The sequence below is a fragment of the Panthera leo genome, chromosome E3 (assembly GCF_018350215.1).
Source record: "Panthera leo isolate Ple1 chromosome E3, P.leo_Ple1_pat1.1, whole genome shotgun sequence".
Classification (NCBI taxonomy): Eukaryota; Metazoa; Chordata; class Mammalia; order Carnivora; family Felidae; genus Panthera; species Panthera leo.
This window is the reverse complement of record NC_056694.1, coordinates 41,610,357-41,626,919: the sequence shown is the minus strand read 5'-3', so window position 1 is coordinate 41,626,919 and position 16,563 is coordinate 41,610,357. Positions and strand designations below refer to the sequence as shown.

General features: G+C 43.2%; 1 long non-coding RNA gene across 5 annotated transcripts; it reads left to right on the top strand.

Annotated features, from left to right (window-relative positions):
- Positions 1-6,757: 6,757 nt before the first annotated feature.
- LOC122210125 lies at positions 6,758-15,755 on the top strand. 5 transcript variants are annotated; one of them, XR_006197924.1, is made up of 7 exons: positions 6,758-6,862; positions 9,099-9,155; positions 10,239-10,274; positions 10,471-10,649; positions 11,800-11,882; positions 13,315-13,439; positions 15,626-15,755. It is a non-coding gene; the product is annotated as an uncharacterized LOC122210125 (long non-coding RNA). The 5 variants fall into 5 exon arrangements; XR_006197920.1 differs by lacking the exon at positions 6,758-6,862 and having other exon boundaries at positions 8,912-9,155; XR_006197922.1 differs by lacking the exons at positions 6,758-6,862; positions 9,099-9,155 and adding an exon at positions 9,518-10,131.
- The last annotated feature ends 808 nt before the right edge of the window (positions 15,756-16,563 follow it).

Genomic DNA, 16,563 nt, shown 5'->3' with positions numbered 1-16,563 from the left:
GGTAGGTGTAGGGTGAGGGTAATTGTTAGGGGTACGGTTAGGGTTATGGTTTGGAAATAACGTGGTGATGATATATATTCCATGCCAAGTATTTCTACACCTGTTTACGAACCCTTGTGTGTGCTATTTGTCAGATTTTGGACTTGTTTCCCCATGGGAGAGACACTTAGATAGGTTTAGGGTTTGGTCCAGGAATGTCACCAGGACCAAAGCAACTCCAGTGTTGTGAATTCCATGGAGCTCTGAAGTCAGGGCACATGCGCAGCTGTGGGTCTGGTGTAGACTTAATGAGATAGATAGGGTTCAGTGTAGGGTGATATTTAGGGTTAGGATTACTGTTACGTTTAGGTTTAGGTCCCATGACCCTCCAGACACTGACCCCAAACAGAGCAGGTGTCAACCTGAAGAGCTGAGTGTAGTACACAAGGGAGGGTGCCCGTCAGTATTCATATTTGGGTTCCAAAACCAAACAAATGTATGGGCCACCCTTTGGGTAGGCCTCAGGATTCCTCCCGTGCAGCTGCAGTCACGCTTTGGAAGTGACATGTTGATGTTCCAAGTTCCATGCCAACTATTTCTGGACCAGTTCTTGAACCAGTGTGAGAGCTGTTGTCAGACATTGGAATTGGGTCCCAATGCATACAGAGCCATAGCTAGGGTTAGAGTTCATTCCAGCGGTGTGGCTATGGCCGAAGAGACTCCAGTGTCGTGATCTCGCTGCAGGGCTGAATTGAGTGCCCATGCGAGTGTGCGGGTCAAGTGTAGTGTTTGGGTTAGAGATAGGGTTAGGTGTAGGTTGAAGTTTATGATTAGGGTTATGATTAGGGTTAAGGTTAGGTCCTAACCCAGCAAGCTCCAGGCACTGAACGCAGAGCAGAACAATTGTCTCCCCTAAGGGCTGAGTGTAGGATACAATGGAGGGTGACTGTCCGGATTAGTCTTTGGGTTCCAAGGACAGGCAAATGTATGGGCAACCCTTCGGGTTGGCCTCAGGAATCCTCTTGTGCAACTGCAGTTGTGCTTTTGAAATGACATGGTTATGTTCCACGTTCCATGCTGAGTATTATTGCACCGATATTCGAACCCTTGTGGGTGCTGTTGTCAGGTTTTAGAATTGGGTCCCCAGGGGGAGAAAGCCTTAGCTAGGGTTAGGGTTCAGTCCAAGGAAGTCGACAGGGTGAAGCGACTCCAGTCTCATGATCTCCCTGAGGGCTGTGTTGAGGGCCCTAGAGAAGGTGGGGGTCAAGTATAGGGTTCAATTAGAGATAGGGTTAGGTGTAAGTTGAAGGTTATGTTTAGGGTTTCGTTTAGGGTTAGTTTTAGGTCCCAGGAGGCTCCAGGCACTGAACCCACAACAGTGCAGTTGTTTTTCCGAAGGGATGAATGGAGTACATAAGGGAGCGTGCCAGTCAGTGTCAGTTCATAGGATCCAAAGCCAGAGAGATGTTTGGGCCACCCTTGGAATAGGTCTCAGGAATCCTGTCGTGCAGCTGCAATCACACTTTGCAAAAGACATGGTGATGATCCATGTTCCATGCCGAGTATTGTTGCACCGATTCTCGAACCCGTGTGCGTGCAGTTGTCAGACTTTTGAATTGGGTCCCCGTGGGGATAGACACTTAGCTAGGGTAAGAGTTCGGTACAGGGAATTGCTAAGCCCGAAGCGACACCAATGTTGTTAATTCCATGGAGGGCTGAAATGAGGGCACATGTGTGGCTGTGGATCTGGTTTACTTTTCATGTGCTAGTAGTGTAGGTTGAGGGTTATGGTTAGGGTTATGTTTATGGTTAGTGTCAGGTCCCAGGAGCCTCTCCATCCGTATAGTTTCAAATGGCAAGATTTTATTCTTTTTGATGGCTAAGTAATATCCATGGTGTGTGTATGTATGTATGTGTATACACACACATGCACACACACACATATAGATACTATGTATGTATGTATGTATGTATATATACCACGTCTTTATCCATTCCTCCATCGATGGACATTTGGGCTTTTTTCCATACTTTAGCTATTGTTGATAGTACTGCTATAAACTTTGGGGTTCACGTGTCCCTTCGAAGTAGCATATCTGTATCCCTTGCATAAATACCTACTAGTGCACCTGTTGGGTTGTAGAACAGTCTTTTTCATTTTTTGAGGAACCTACCTACTGTTTTCCAGAGTGGCTGCACCAGCAGTGCAAGCCAGTGCACCAGCAGTGCAAGAGTTCCTCTTTCTCCATTTCCTCGCCAACATCTGTTGTTGCCTGCGTTGTTAATGTTAGCCATTCTCACAGGGGTGAGGGGGTGTTTCATTGTGGTTTTAATTTGTATTTTCCTGATGAGTGATTTTGAGCATTTTTACATGTGTCGGTTGGCCATCTGGATGTCTTCCTTGGAGGAGTGTTTGCTCGTGTCTTTGCCCATTTCTTCACTGGATTACTTGTTTTTTGGGTGTTGAGTTTGGTATGTTCTTTATAGATTTTGAATACTAATCCTTTATCTCATATGTCATTTGCAAATATCTTCTCCCATTCTGTTGGTTGCCTTTTAGTTTTGCTGATTGTTTCCTTCTCTGTGCAGAAGGTTTTTATTTTGATGAGGTCCTAATACTTCAGTTTTGCTTTTGTTTCCCTTGCCTCTGGAGATGTATTGGGTAAGAAGATGTGGACGCCAACATTAAGAGGTTTTTGCCTGCTTTCCCCTTGAGGATTTTGATGGCTGCCTATCTTACATTTAGGTCTTACATCCGTTTAGAGTGTCTTTTTGTGTGAGAAAGTGGTCCAGGCTCATTCTTCTGCATATCACTGTCCAGTTTTCCCAGCACACTTGCTGAGGAGACTGTCTTTATTCCATTGGATCTTCTTTCTTTTGGTCAAAGACTAGTTTGCCAGACATCTGTGGGTCCAATTCTGTGTTCCTGTTCTGTTCCATTGATCTGAGTGTCTGTTCTTGTGCCAGTACCATACTGTCTTGATGATTACAGCTTTGTAATACAGCTGGAAGTCCAGGATTGTGATACCTCCTACTTAGGTTTTCTTTTTCAAGATTGCTTTGGCTATTCGGGGTCTTTTCTGGTTCCATACAAATTGAAGCATTGTTTGTGTAACTCTGTGGAGAATGCTGGTGTTATTTCGATAGGCATTGCATTGAATATGTAGATTGCTTTGGGTACTATTGACATTTTAACAATATTTGTTCTCCCTATCCAGGCTCATGGAATGTTTTTTGTTTTTCTGTGTTTGTCATCTTCAATTTCTTTCATAATCTTTCTATAGATTTAAGTGCATAGATTTTTCACCTCTTTGGTTAGATTTATTCCTAGGTATTTTATGGGTTTTGGTGCAATTGTAAACGGGATGGATTCTGTGATTTCTCTTTCTGTTGCTTTTTTGTTTGTGTATAAGAATGCAACTAATTTCTGTGCATTAATTTTATACCCTGCCACTTTGCTGAATTCATGGATCATTTAACAGTTTTTTGGTGGAATCCTTTTATCAAGAAAGGATGCTGTATTTTGTCAAATGGTTTCTCTGCATCTATTGAGTGCGTCATGTGGTTCTTGTCTTTATTTTATTGATGTGATGAATCACATTGATTATTTTGTGGATATCAATCCAGCCAGGTTAAATCCCACTTGGTCGTGGTGAATAAAGTTTAAATGTATCATTGGATCTGGTTGGCTAATATCTTGTGGAAGATTTTTGCATCCATGTTCATCATGAAAATTGGTCTATACTTCTACTTTTTAGTGGGATCTTTGTCTAGTTTTGGAATCCAGGTAATGCCAACTCATAGGAAGAGTTTGGATGTTTCCTTCCATTTCTATTTTTGGGACAGCTTCAAGAGAATAGGTGTTAACTCTTCCTTAAATGTTTGGTAGAATTCCCCTGGAGAGCCATCTGGCCCTGGGCTCTTGTTTTTTTGGGAGATTTTTGATTACTAATTCAATTCTTTACTGGTTATGGGTCTGTTCAAAATTTCTATTTCTTCCTCTTTCAGTTTTCATAGTTTGCATATTTCTAGGAATTTGTCCATTTCTTCCAGATTGTCCATTTTATTGGTATATAATTGCTGATAATATTCTCTTATTCTTTTTTGTATTTCTGCTGTTTTGGTTGTGATCTCTCCTCTTTCATTCTTGATTTTATTTATTTGGGTCCTTTCCTTATTCTTTTTGATCCAACTGGTTGGTGGTTTATCAATTTTATTAATTATTTCAAAGAACTAGCTTCTGGTTACATTGATCTCTTCTGTTTGTGTGGGTGCGGGGGGGTTGTTGTTTGTTTTTGTTTTTGTTTTCAGTTTTGAAAGCATTGATTTTTGCTGTAATCTTTATCATTTCTTGTCTTCTTCTGGATTTGGATTTTATTTGATGATCTTTTTTCCATTACTTTAAGGTATAAGCTTACGTTATGTATCTAAGACTTTTCTTCCCTCTTTAGGAAGGCCTGGATTGCTAAACTTCCTCTTATGACTATCTTTGCTGCATCCCAGAGGTTTTGGACTGTGGTGTTATCAGTTTTATTGGCTTCCATGTACTTTTTAATTTTCCCTTTAACTTCTTGGTTCACCCATTCATTCTTTTTTTTAATTTTAGTTTTTATTATTTACAATTTATATCCAAATTAGTTACCGTACAGTGCAACAGTTATTTCATGAGTAGATTCCTTAGTGCCCCTTACCCATTTAGTCCATCCGCCCCACAACCCCTCCAGTAACCCACTGTTTGTTCTCCATATTTATGTGTGCACTTCTTTTGTACACCTCCCTGTTTTTATTTTTGTTTCCCTTCCATTATATGTTCATCTGTTTTGTGTCTCAAAAACCTCCTATGAGTGAAGTCATATGATATTTGTCTTTCTCTGACTACTAATTTCACTTAGCATAATACCCTCTAGTTCCACCCATGTAGTTGTAAATGGCAAGATTTCATTCTTTTTGATTGCTGAGTAATACTCCATCACACACACACACACACACACACACACACACACACACCACATCTTCTTTGTCCATTCATCCATCAATGGACATTTGGGCTTTTTCCATACTTTGGCTATTGTTGATCGTGGTGCTATAATCCTGGGGGTGCATGTGTCCCTTCAAAACAGCACACCTGTATCCCTTAGATAAATGCCTAGTATTGCAATTGCTGTGTCGTAGGATAGTTCTCTTTTTAGCTTTTTGAGGAGCCTCCGTACTGTTTTCCAGAGTGACTGCAGCAGCTTGCATTCCACTATTCATTGTTCCATAGGATGTTCTTCAGTCTACAAGTATTTGTTATCTTTCCAATTTTTTTCTTGTGGTTGATTTAGAGTTTCATAGCATTGGGGTCTGAAACTGTGCACGGTATGATCTCTATATTTTTGTACTTGTTGAGTACAAGTAAACATAAAATTATTTATGTTTATTTATTTTAGAGAGAGAGAGAGACAGGGGCAGAGAGAGAGGGAGACACAGAATCCAAAGCAGGCCTCAGGCTCTGAGCTGTCAGCACAGAGTCCGACACAGGGCTCAAACTCACAAACCATGAGATGACGACCTGAGCTGAAATCAGATGCTTAACTGAATGAGCCTCCCAGGCACCAACTTTAATGAAATTTTAAATGACACCGTTCAAAGTACACTTGATACCTTGCAAACTCAGAGAGAGAGAAAGAAGTGTGAAGAATCAGGAAGTGGTAAGAGTTGGCTGCTGAGTTTTACTGTAATTTGGCTTTGGAGGGTTTTTGTTCATTGAGTGAAGTGAGCACAGCATATTTGCCTGCCCTTTACCATAGTACACAGTGGACCTCTGGGAGCCAAAACTCTTTCTGACCAATGAGCTGGAATTTTACTAGGACCGCCAAGATGAGATTTGCTATTTCAAGGACCAGGAGTTATCTTTTATTTTCACAACTCGGTAATTATCAATCATTCAACTCTGCCCTCCAAGATATGTAGAAAATACCCAAATATAGTTGAGAGAGAAAGGGTGATAGCCAAAGTGTATAATCCTTTCCCTTTAAAAAATATGTTTAAATTATGGTTTATGATTTTTTTTTAATTTTAGTGAGGGGAAATGCAAGTGGGGGAGAGGGGCAGAGGGAAAGAGAGAGAATCTTAAGCAGGATTCACACTCAGTGTGGAGCCCAACACAGGTCTGGATCACATGATCCTACAATCATGACCTGACCCAAAATCAAGAATCTGATGCTCAACTGACTGAGCCACCCAGGTGCTCAATAGTCTCTTTCTCTCTGAATGCTGAATAGTAAATTTTCAACGTGAATGGGGGATAAACAGGCATACATACATACATACATACATACATATGTATACCACTAAGAAAGCCATGAGTTGTTAGACATGAACTATTTTCCATCATCTTTGTCTTCTAGTTATATTCATGCCTCAAAGTGTTTGTTGATTGCAATGCAAGATCTTGCTGTGTGAGGTACAAATTGTTGTGTGATCAGTTTTCCGTGAAAGTCTTTCCTCATATCTGTCTTAACCACAGATGCAAATGTTGAATTCGAGGATGTAGAGCTAAGAGCCTTGAGGTCCAATAACTGTCAACTAGAAGTTATATTTTCTGTTGGGGAGAAATCCCCATATGATGGCAATGACTTTGCATTGGTAAGGGAAAGAATACTTTCATGCCTTCATGGTTCTTGCCCTTTTTCTGTCTCACCAAAATCAAGACTCAGGTCATGTGCCCATTTATCAAGAAAACACCTTTTTTTTTTTTTCCAGAAAATAAAAACGCCCTGGAAGACAAGCATAATGCATTGAGGTCTGTGAAAGCCACAAAGGAAGCAAAAGTCAAACAGCTGAAGGAGAAAGCACATAACCTGGAAGAATTCTATGAACAAAGAAAAGTGCCTTCAAAAAAGTAAGATGGGGCGCTTGGGTGGCTCAGTCGGTTGAACGTCCAACTTCGGCTCAGGTCATGATCTCAGGGTCCATGAGTTCAAGCCCCATGTCAGGCTCTGTGTTGACAGTTCAGAGCCTGGAGCTTGCTTTGGATTCTATATCTTCCTCTAGTCCTACCCAACTCGCACTCTGTCTCTATCAAAAAATGAATAAACGTTAAAAAATATTTAGAAAAGTAAGATGTTCACGTGACAACTGTCACAAGGACCGGATTGTATGGGAGAACATGGCAGCCAGTAGAGATAATTGTATTTCTTTTGGAACTGGGTCCAGAGTATTTTTGCCCAATGCATTCAGTAGAATTGGACCTTCCCTTCCTACCTTGCTTTCTGTAACGTAACCGACATTTTCCTTTCTCCTAAGTGCTTGCCACACATTGTCATGTTTTGGGGGCGGAAGAGGGAAGGTACCATCATTAATAACTTTAATACCTGGATCCACTCTGGAATCACCTACACTGTCCTGTAGGTTTCAATCGCATCACACTGTTTTGTCGCCCAGCAATTAGGTCATTTTTGTTCAGGACCAGACATGGGTCAAAAATGTGTGGGGAAAAAAATGAATTATCTTGCTGCAGAAACAATGGAAGTTGCTTTCTGGAAAGTGGGTAGGGGTACCAGCAGTACTGGATCCCTGCATCCATTCTGCCAGTGAGATTGTTCACTGCAGGCCCAATCCGTAAGAAAGTCAAGTTGTTTCCTGTCCCCCGATTTTTCAAGTGTAACTCTTCTGAGTCTTGGCCAAAGCCTGCAGCTTCACTAGGGCTCATCTTTGCTGGCCGCCCCTGAACTACACTTGTTTACTTCTAACTCTGTGCCCATAAAGTTCTTCAGCTTCTTTGCCATTCAAATGTATGCCCCCCACATCAATGATGAGTCCTAGGGAGTTTGGGTCCAACTGCCAGGCTGGCTTTGTCCTGGGCTTCCTTCTTCTCCATCTTAGTCTTGTGTGTCTTCGTGGGGTTGTCAGATACTTGGTGCATTCAGTCACATGTCTCCTCCTTTGTACAGTATTTCCTTTTGTTCTCAGGAGGAGATGGGGGACTTGAGACCCTCACTCGTGTTGGAAAGTGAAGCCTTCTCTTCCCTGGAGACTCACTTTATGTTCATCCTTCCCATAGCTGGGGTTAGGGCTTGCTCTGTCTCACTGGCATCTTGTTTTTGTTAACTTGTAAGCTCTTCCTGTGAGTGGGTACAGCACCCTGATCACCTGTCTATCTTCAACCCCTTACAACAGAGCCACTACATTACAACCACTCCAGCAAGCATTTGCCGAAGGACTGCCTGAGAGGCCAGAAGGAAATGCATGTGCCTTTCTCTGTCTAGTGCTTTTGTGTCATTTTCTAAGAGATTTTCAATTTTTCATGTGATTCTTGAGTACATCAAGTGTCAAGTTGAAACCATCTCAGTCAACACCACAAAGAAAATAGTCTGAGGGCAACACAGCAACCCAGCCTTGCCAAGCATTGCCTTTGGCTGCCTTCACTATCAATGGAATGAGTCTTGTTAAAGTAGATTTGGCTCCATGAAGTTGAGAGTTTTCCACCTGAAATCTCTTTCCTGGAAGTAAACCCAGACTGTGTGACAGTTCATATCAGGTTGTACGTCAGGAGATGATGTTGTTCTAAGATTGGCCTTTTGAAGGTGGAGGCAGGGGTTGCAGTCCTGAACTCTAGCAATGTCTGGGAGTGAGCTGCAATGTTAGTGAAACCATAATCTGGAAGGTCGTCTTTCAGGTGATTGCCTGTGTCATGGTACAACTTTTGGACTGAGAATCAGGGCTCCCCACGGAGGTATAAGACTAGTGATGATCCCCTGCTTCATCCTAATGGGTACAGTTGGTCAGATATGGTTTTTCACTCACTGATGAAATGAGTCTTCGCCATATCAAACAAAAGACCAACTCTGGGAAGGCACAAAATACAATGTTATTTGATGACTTTATGATAAAGGAGACGAAACAAGAGAACTAGAAAGACAGTTCCAATAGTAGAGACGTGGCAGCAGACAGAAGTTGAATTTTCTTGAACTTAAATGGGGTGTTCACTTCATTTCTCTGATTGGGTTGTCAGTCTGTGCATTTATGGGAGAAGTGGGGGAAGGGATATTTGCATAGGCCTTCAAGAGTGCTGGGAGGTAAAAAGGGAGAACTTCTGGACCTTGGTCCTGACTGTGTATGTATTTTTCCCATCTTAGGAAGCTGAAAATGACACTGTGAACTGGCGGCAAAGAAGAATCAGCTGGCAGCTGCAGGTAAAATTGGAAAATAGCTACAGAAGGGGCGCCCGGGTGGCTCAGTCGTTTAAGCGTCCAACTTCAGCTCAGGTCATAATTTCACAGTCCGGGAGTTCGAGCCCCATGTCAGGCTCTGTGCTGACAGGTCAGAGCCTGGAGCCTGTTTCAGATTCTGTTACATCTCTCTCTGTCCCTCCCCCGCTCATGCATGTGCTCACTCTCTCTGTGTCTCAAAAATAAACATTAGGAAAAAAAAGAAAATAGCTACAGAAGAAATAAACAAGTACAAGTGAGTTCAGCTAGTAATTACCAGAAGCTCATGAAACCGCTGTTCATTTTTTGGTTTTTAATCTTTTTGCAATGTTTAAAGTCAACATATACATAGAGTATTAACAGATAAAAAAGGTAAGTTTAGAAAGAATAAAACAATTAAGTTTATAAACATTTGCAGATCTCAAGTAGTGGCCAGACTGTGTGGAAACTTTGTCCATGCTAACATTCCTCGGGGGTGGTGTCAATTGTCATCATCTGTAGGAAAGCAGTGTGTCGTACAATGAATCATACCCATCAACGTGGTAGTGCCATTTCATGGCCCTCGTCTTTGCAACCCTGGGAAACATGGTGAGGATATAAGTTATAGAAGAATAGATCTTTATGATAAAAGACACTTGTCACATGATGAGTTAGAGAAAGATTGAAAATGGGAAGGAATTCTATGAACTCTGAACCCTACAGGCATGGAATAATGCATAAGGAAAGGATGTAACAAGAGCTTTGATCCTACTGTACATTGATAATCATGGGCAAAGTGTTTCATGTGTAAGAATAAATTGTATCAGGGGACAGATATGAGGTTGTTGGGAACGTGGGCAGCTTATTTAAAATCATACCCAATATTGGGCCTTATCTGACAAGAGCAATTGTAACTCACAGGCAACAAATTGAACAAACACGGGAACAGCTGCAGCAGGCAGAGCTCCCCTTTAGATACCAGGTAACCTGAGTTCTGCCTGACATACTGAACCCTTAGCACCTCACGCGGGTGAGTGTAGTGGCCCTTGGAATCCCTAACCATGGGCTTGTCATTGTTGGCTTTTTCAGCTTGCAGTTCATGAGAAGAATGCTCAGGACAACTAGGTAAGTGTTTTCTTGTTTCCTCCTCTTTCTTTGGTGCACAGTGTGGCACCACCTTCCGACTGAAGGTGGATGTGTTTTTTCTCCCCCAGATCAAGACTCAGATCTGGGACAGGGAGATGGTGGAGCAGGGCAGGGAGGTCGCTTACTTGAAATACAGGTGTGGTCATTTGACTTGCGTTTTTATGGGTGTTTCCAGGGATGACGCCTGCACTGTTAGTTGTCTAGTAGACGACGTGGTGTTACAACTCTTATAGAAGTCCATTATTTTTCTGTATCCAAGACTGGACGGGATGGAAGCAAAGAGGCTGCCTGAGGGATACACGAGGCAGAAACCAATGGCTGCAAGACCAGAGACGCAGAACCCTCCGAGGAGAGGTAAGAGGCACGTTGTGATGTGCCGCAATCTAACTTCTGCTGTGCAGCTTGTTCCTGTGGATGATCATTGTGTGGTCTGGAAAGAATCACAAGCACTAAGGACAGCAGGTGGTCTGAAGGGGTGACAGAAGGGTGTTCTCCTCTGCTGCCGCAGTCAGTGAGGCACTTGTCCCTGAGACTGGTGGAGCTCATGCCCCTCCTCTACCGGTGACCCTCCCACCTCCTCTAGCATCCCCCTGTCTGAAGAGCCTGGAAAGGATGACAGGACATGGGCCTCATCCTTCTTCCCACCCGGACTCAATGTGAAGACTTTAGTTTATTTGAGGAGAAGGTCATTTATTCACTAGTTTTAACGGTCTTTCTTTTTGTTTGTTTTTGGGAACTGTACTCCTACATCCCTCAATTGAAGTTCCATAAAGCTTAGCTTAGTCCCCTGATGGTATCAGTGTAACTCTGCAGCTTCACTGCTAACTTCTCACAGTTTTCCATTTCTCTATAGTGTAAAATTAGTCTTTCCTTATATACTAACTGCTCTCATGTGGAAGGCAGCTTGTAGATAAGCTGAGAGATTGAACAATTTGCCTGAAGTCGGAAGAAATGCACGCTTCTTGAGGACTCATTGAGGATATATGCCAAACCAGTAATCTTTTTTTTTTTAAGTTTATTTATTTTGAGAGAGGCAGAGACAGAATGCCAAGCAGGTTCCACACTGTCAGTGAGGAACCCAATGCTGGGCTTGAATTCACAAGCTGTGAGATCGTGACCTGAGCCAAAATTAAGAGTTGGATGCTGAATCCAAGCATCCTCAGATTAATTCTTTATCTGTAATGAAATCGTGATTTCCCATGATGTATACTGAGAAAACTGTTTTACTGATGAATTCTAAATTGCTAGTTGTGCCTGACCTGTCCATAGTTATGTGATTAATTATGAAACAACATGAACTAGAGCACCGTGATGTCTTTATCAAGGTGAGGGGATGGTTCTCTCCCTTATCCTTGGGGGTCACCTGAGGCATGTGGGATACCCTCTGCCTCTGGTCACGGACCTGACTGAAGGGAAAAGTTTAAGATATTTGAGGAATGAGTTGAGGGATTGTTTTCATTATGCCCAGTCCTCTGAAAGCAGAATAAACCTCTGTCCCTTCTAGGGTCTTTAGTAGATCGAGAAACTGCTGAAACCTCTGTGAGTTACAGCGATTCTGGCTGTACCAAGAATGCAGACAAGGACAAGGTAAATGCCGGGACCATTCTCAGTTGTAACTCTTTTGGGAAACCCTCATCTTTATGTACAGCACGCTCACCCAGCCTTGTCTTGTTTTGCGTGTTGTGTGCTATGTCTATTTCTTCTTTGTTTTCGAAACGCATACTCATAACCCAGGAGCCCACAGGCTTCTCAATTTTTAGTCTGTCAGCTTTCTGTGGTAAGTTTAGAAGCCAAAAGCGCTTAGAGACTGAGTACCTTTAGGTTTTTCCGTGAGTTTCAAGAAATAACGAGAGGAGGATGACTGCACACTCCAAACAGAAGTCTCCTGGCCTGGGTGACCCCTTGCAGACCTCACCTCTGTGGGAAGAGTGTGGTTGCTGTGTCTTTCTTTCTTGATTCTGGCTAGGAGATGAACCGGTTAGAAACGACCTCATGACTCCAACTTTATATGTTGTGCCCTGTGCCATTTAGAGTGGTCCTAGATAAAGCCAGTGTCATCAGTCATCACCTTCCTGTCTTTGTTGGTAAATGACTTGCCTGGAATCCTCCACCTATACCTTAGGTAAAAATAGTTTGAACACTGTGTCCTTCAATTGTGTTTCTATGAGCAGTTTTTGGTTGTGTCCCCAGTCACTGTTAGAGCTCATACAGTCTCATGACACATACCAGGAGTTTTGTACCAAAACACTTGCATGAAATATGTTATGTGAATTTCTCCTTCTTTTTTTCTGTTGCACATAATTACTCTGTGTCCTGTAGTATGCTTAAAGTCAGAATTCCCTATGAATTAAGATGAACACATCTGAGCTTTGTAGACATTCACCACAAGTAACTTGTTCTTCACAGAGGTCTCTCATTCCCCTGCAGGATTCCAGGCATCCTCCACTCCCCAGAGGTCTCAGAGGCCTTTGACAGCACTTCAAGAGGGAAGACTCCTTTCTCAGGGAGAAGAGCAAAGGAAGCATAGAGAGGGTCCGGCTGCAGAACGTTTTGCCAGGAGTGGCTGTGATTCCATGAGCAGAATATAAGCCGTGTATTCCCACTTATTTTGTGTGTGTGTGTGTGTTCTTAATATACCAAAAGCAGAGCATCTGGAGTTGCTGTAGAGGAGGGATGCAGGGTGAACCTGGACATCGATGGCTGCCTGTCTGGAGAATGCTACTTCATTAATCTGTAATTACTTCTGTTAACCCTCTAGGACAGGACCCTTGCCATTTTACTTCCGCAGACATGGGCAATGATGTGTGGTGGCAATAGGTTAACCTCTTGCATCTACTACCCCAAGCTGTAGGTGGTATCCAGTGGCAGAGACAGACTTTTCAGATACTGATACTACTCTCTTGGATCCTGGTGGTAGAGAGGTGGCAGGTGCTGACACCTTCTTCTCTGGGTTACAGCTGCTTTTGGTATTTGTTCTCTTGTCTGGCATATGGATGTAGCTGTCACTTCTGTTCTGCAGGGCAGTCTGGATCCTGGGGACCTCCTCCGTTAACTGGATGATTCTGCATGCCCTACCCTAGACATGCCCCGCCCCCATGGACTATTAGGCGAGGCCACCCGGAACCCCTCCACCTGCAACACTTGGTAAGATGATCTAAGCACTAGGATTTGACTCTAAAACACACTCACCTTATTTTGTTGCTGTTATGTCTTGGGCCAAAGTGCAGAGGCGGTACCACAGACCATTGTGATGCAAGGGGAATGTGTCTGCTGCCATTACCATATTCCTCAAGTTGCTCAGGATCTCATCTTTGTCCTTTCCCCCACCATGGGTTGGTACAGGCATCTCTTGTGGAAAAGGAATGGGGCCGTATGCAGAAAAGCAGACATAGCGCTTCAGCAGAAATGCCCTGTACACAGTCCACTTGCTGGGATCTGTGAGGCATGAGGCACAATGTAACGTACGTCCATCTAGTTGTGCTCACAGCCATCCATAGTTGTTCTATGAGTGATGAATACATCTGAATCAGGGCTTTTAGGAGTCTTCATCAAGTTATAAGGGATGGTTCTTCAAGTTCTTTTTGGGTATCACCGGAGGCATGTGGGACACCCTGTGCATGTAATTTGGGATCTCACTGGGACAAAGAGTTTAAGTTGACGGAAGTATGAGGGGAGGGTTTTTTTGTTTTGTTTTTGACCTCCAAACAGTCTACTCAAGTCAGAATAAACCTCCATCCCTTCTAGAGCTTTTTGCAGGTCCAGAAGTAGGTGTCACAACCAAGAGTGACATCGACACTGGCTCTGCCAAAACTACCAAGAAGCACAAAGTAAATACTGTGGCCATTTTCAGTTCTAAGTCTTTACGGACAGCCACATCTTTCTGTACAGGACACTCTCCTGCCATTGTCTCTGGTTTGTGTGAAGTATGGCCTGTCTGCTGTTTTTGTTTTTTTTTTCCCAAATGCAAAACCTTTACCACTGAGTCTATGGGATTCCCTATTTCCCAGCTGGCATCTCTTTGTGGTAACTTTAGAAGCTAAGCGTGCTTAAGGGTGAGAACCATAGGGCTTTTCCAATGTGTTCCTGGAATAAATCAAGGAGGATGACACCACACTCCACTTGGAAGTCTCCTACCTTGCCTCATTCTTTGTGGATCTCCTCAATGTGGAATCATTGCTCTTGCTGTTTCTTCCTCTCCTGTTTCCTTCTATTGAGGGTTTTAACGTGCTCAGAAAAATCTGTGGGTATCCTTACAATTTGAAAATGCAAACTGCCTTCACTCCAACTTATATTTTTGTATGTGTCATTTACAATGGTCTTAGACAAAGTAAATTTCATACCCATCAGCATTTTGGTAAACATGCTGTCCAGAGTCCCTTCAGGTGTGCCCTGGGCACAAATATCTGAACTATAAGAGGTGGCATATTTGCCATAGAAAACATGCACTGAAACTTAAGTTGTGAAGAGAAAAAATCCAAAATTACCTGTGTGGCAAGTCCCCACGGTGTCCTTCACTTGTGTTCACATGAGCACATTCTCTCGTGTCCTGTGTCACAGGTACAGCTAAAACATGGAAACTTACACCAGACATCAAAGTGCATTTGTGTTAATTTTGTCTTTTAGAATTTCAGCTCATTTTTCCAGAGGACACAATTACCCTGCAAAGTGTACTGCACTTAAGCTGAGAAGTACCTCTGAATTCAAATAAATTAGCTGAACCCAACTAACATGTATAGGCTACCTGTTTCTCTAAGAGCATGCTTTCCCAGGTCCTCTACAGGCCCTCACTGTGCCCATGGATAGCACTTCCAGAGAGGAGGAGATCCCATTGTCGGGACAGTAGTTTGGACACAGGCAGGGGCTTAGAGGCAGAACTTTGAGCCACGAGGGCTATGATTCCATGTGTGGACACTGGCTTTGTCATTCCTTCTCATTCTGTAGTTCTTCACATACACAATAAACAGCCTCTGTGGTGGAGGGGATGAAGGGTGGAGTGTGATCCTGGACATAGTTGACTTCCTATCTGGAATATGCTACTTTGTTAATTTAGTATTCAGCCTATAAATCTTCTAGGAAAATGACGCTTGCTGTTTCTATGTTTCCAGACACGTGGGGACATTAGTTTACCCCAATCACATCCTCTTCCCACCCCAAAGCTGTAAGTGGAACCCAAAGTATGGGTAGAGATTTTGGCACTGATGCTGCCCTCTTGGAACCTGGTGGTGGGGAAGCTAGTAGGATATGAGCACTGCTGCTTTGGGTTTCCACTTTTTGCTGGTGTTGGTGCTCTGTTCTGTCCTATGAACATACCTCTCATTTCTTTTCCGCAGGCTATTTTGTATGCAAGAGTCCTGGTCCTTTCCCAGGATTGCCTTGCAGGCTGTACCCTGTGGACCACCCTTCACCACCAGTCATGGGCTATAGGCCACATCCCCCTCCTCCACCTACTCTATTTGTTAAGATGACCTGAATTGAATGAGTGGCTGGTAAAGTATATTCATCTTCTTCATGATTGACTGTGGCAATGATGTAGAGATGGCTGTGAGTCTTGGCAATCCAACTACAAACTGCCTGAGGACACTGTAGCATATCTCAAGTTTCTCAGGACATACATAAAATGGGCAGTGTCATGTCCCTGTAATACAGTGAGCTATACGTTTCTCTTGTCAAATGAAAGAGGATTTTTTACACAAAAGCAGACACATCGGCAGTACTGGTGCGTATGTTGGAGACACAATGTGTTGGGTTCTCTAACTTTTAGAGCATCAGGTGTCCCGTGTGAAAGAGGGACATTCATTAAATGATTCAGACCTTGTAATCACCAAAATGGAAACACCAGTGAAGGATCCAGGGCAAAAACGGGGGAACCTTGAATCATACAGGAATAGAAGGGAAGTTGAGCACAGTAAGCAGAGTTTGAGGAGGTGCAGAGGGGAGGGTGTTGGGGTCAGTGAGATGCAGTTGGAGGTCATTCCTGGCCGCAGCCTGAGCAGGGAGTGTGAGGTCCATACGGAGCTGCTGTGTGGGATTACTATCAGTGCACAATGCACCGTTCATCTCCAAAATATCAGTGTGTTGCCAAAGTGCATGCAGGTAATCACCTAAAAAGATTCTTGTCTCCCTGGATTTTCCTGAAGGTTCTACATATTTGTGGGGGGAAAAGAGCCCTGGAGATATGGGGAATTTAACTTGTTCTTATGAAAATGCTGTATGCCCAAGTTCATATCCCTCAGTGAGACTAAAAGTGGAGACAGGTTCTAGATCAGCT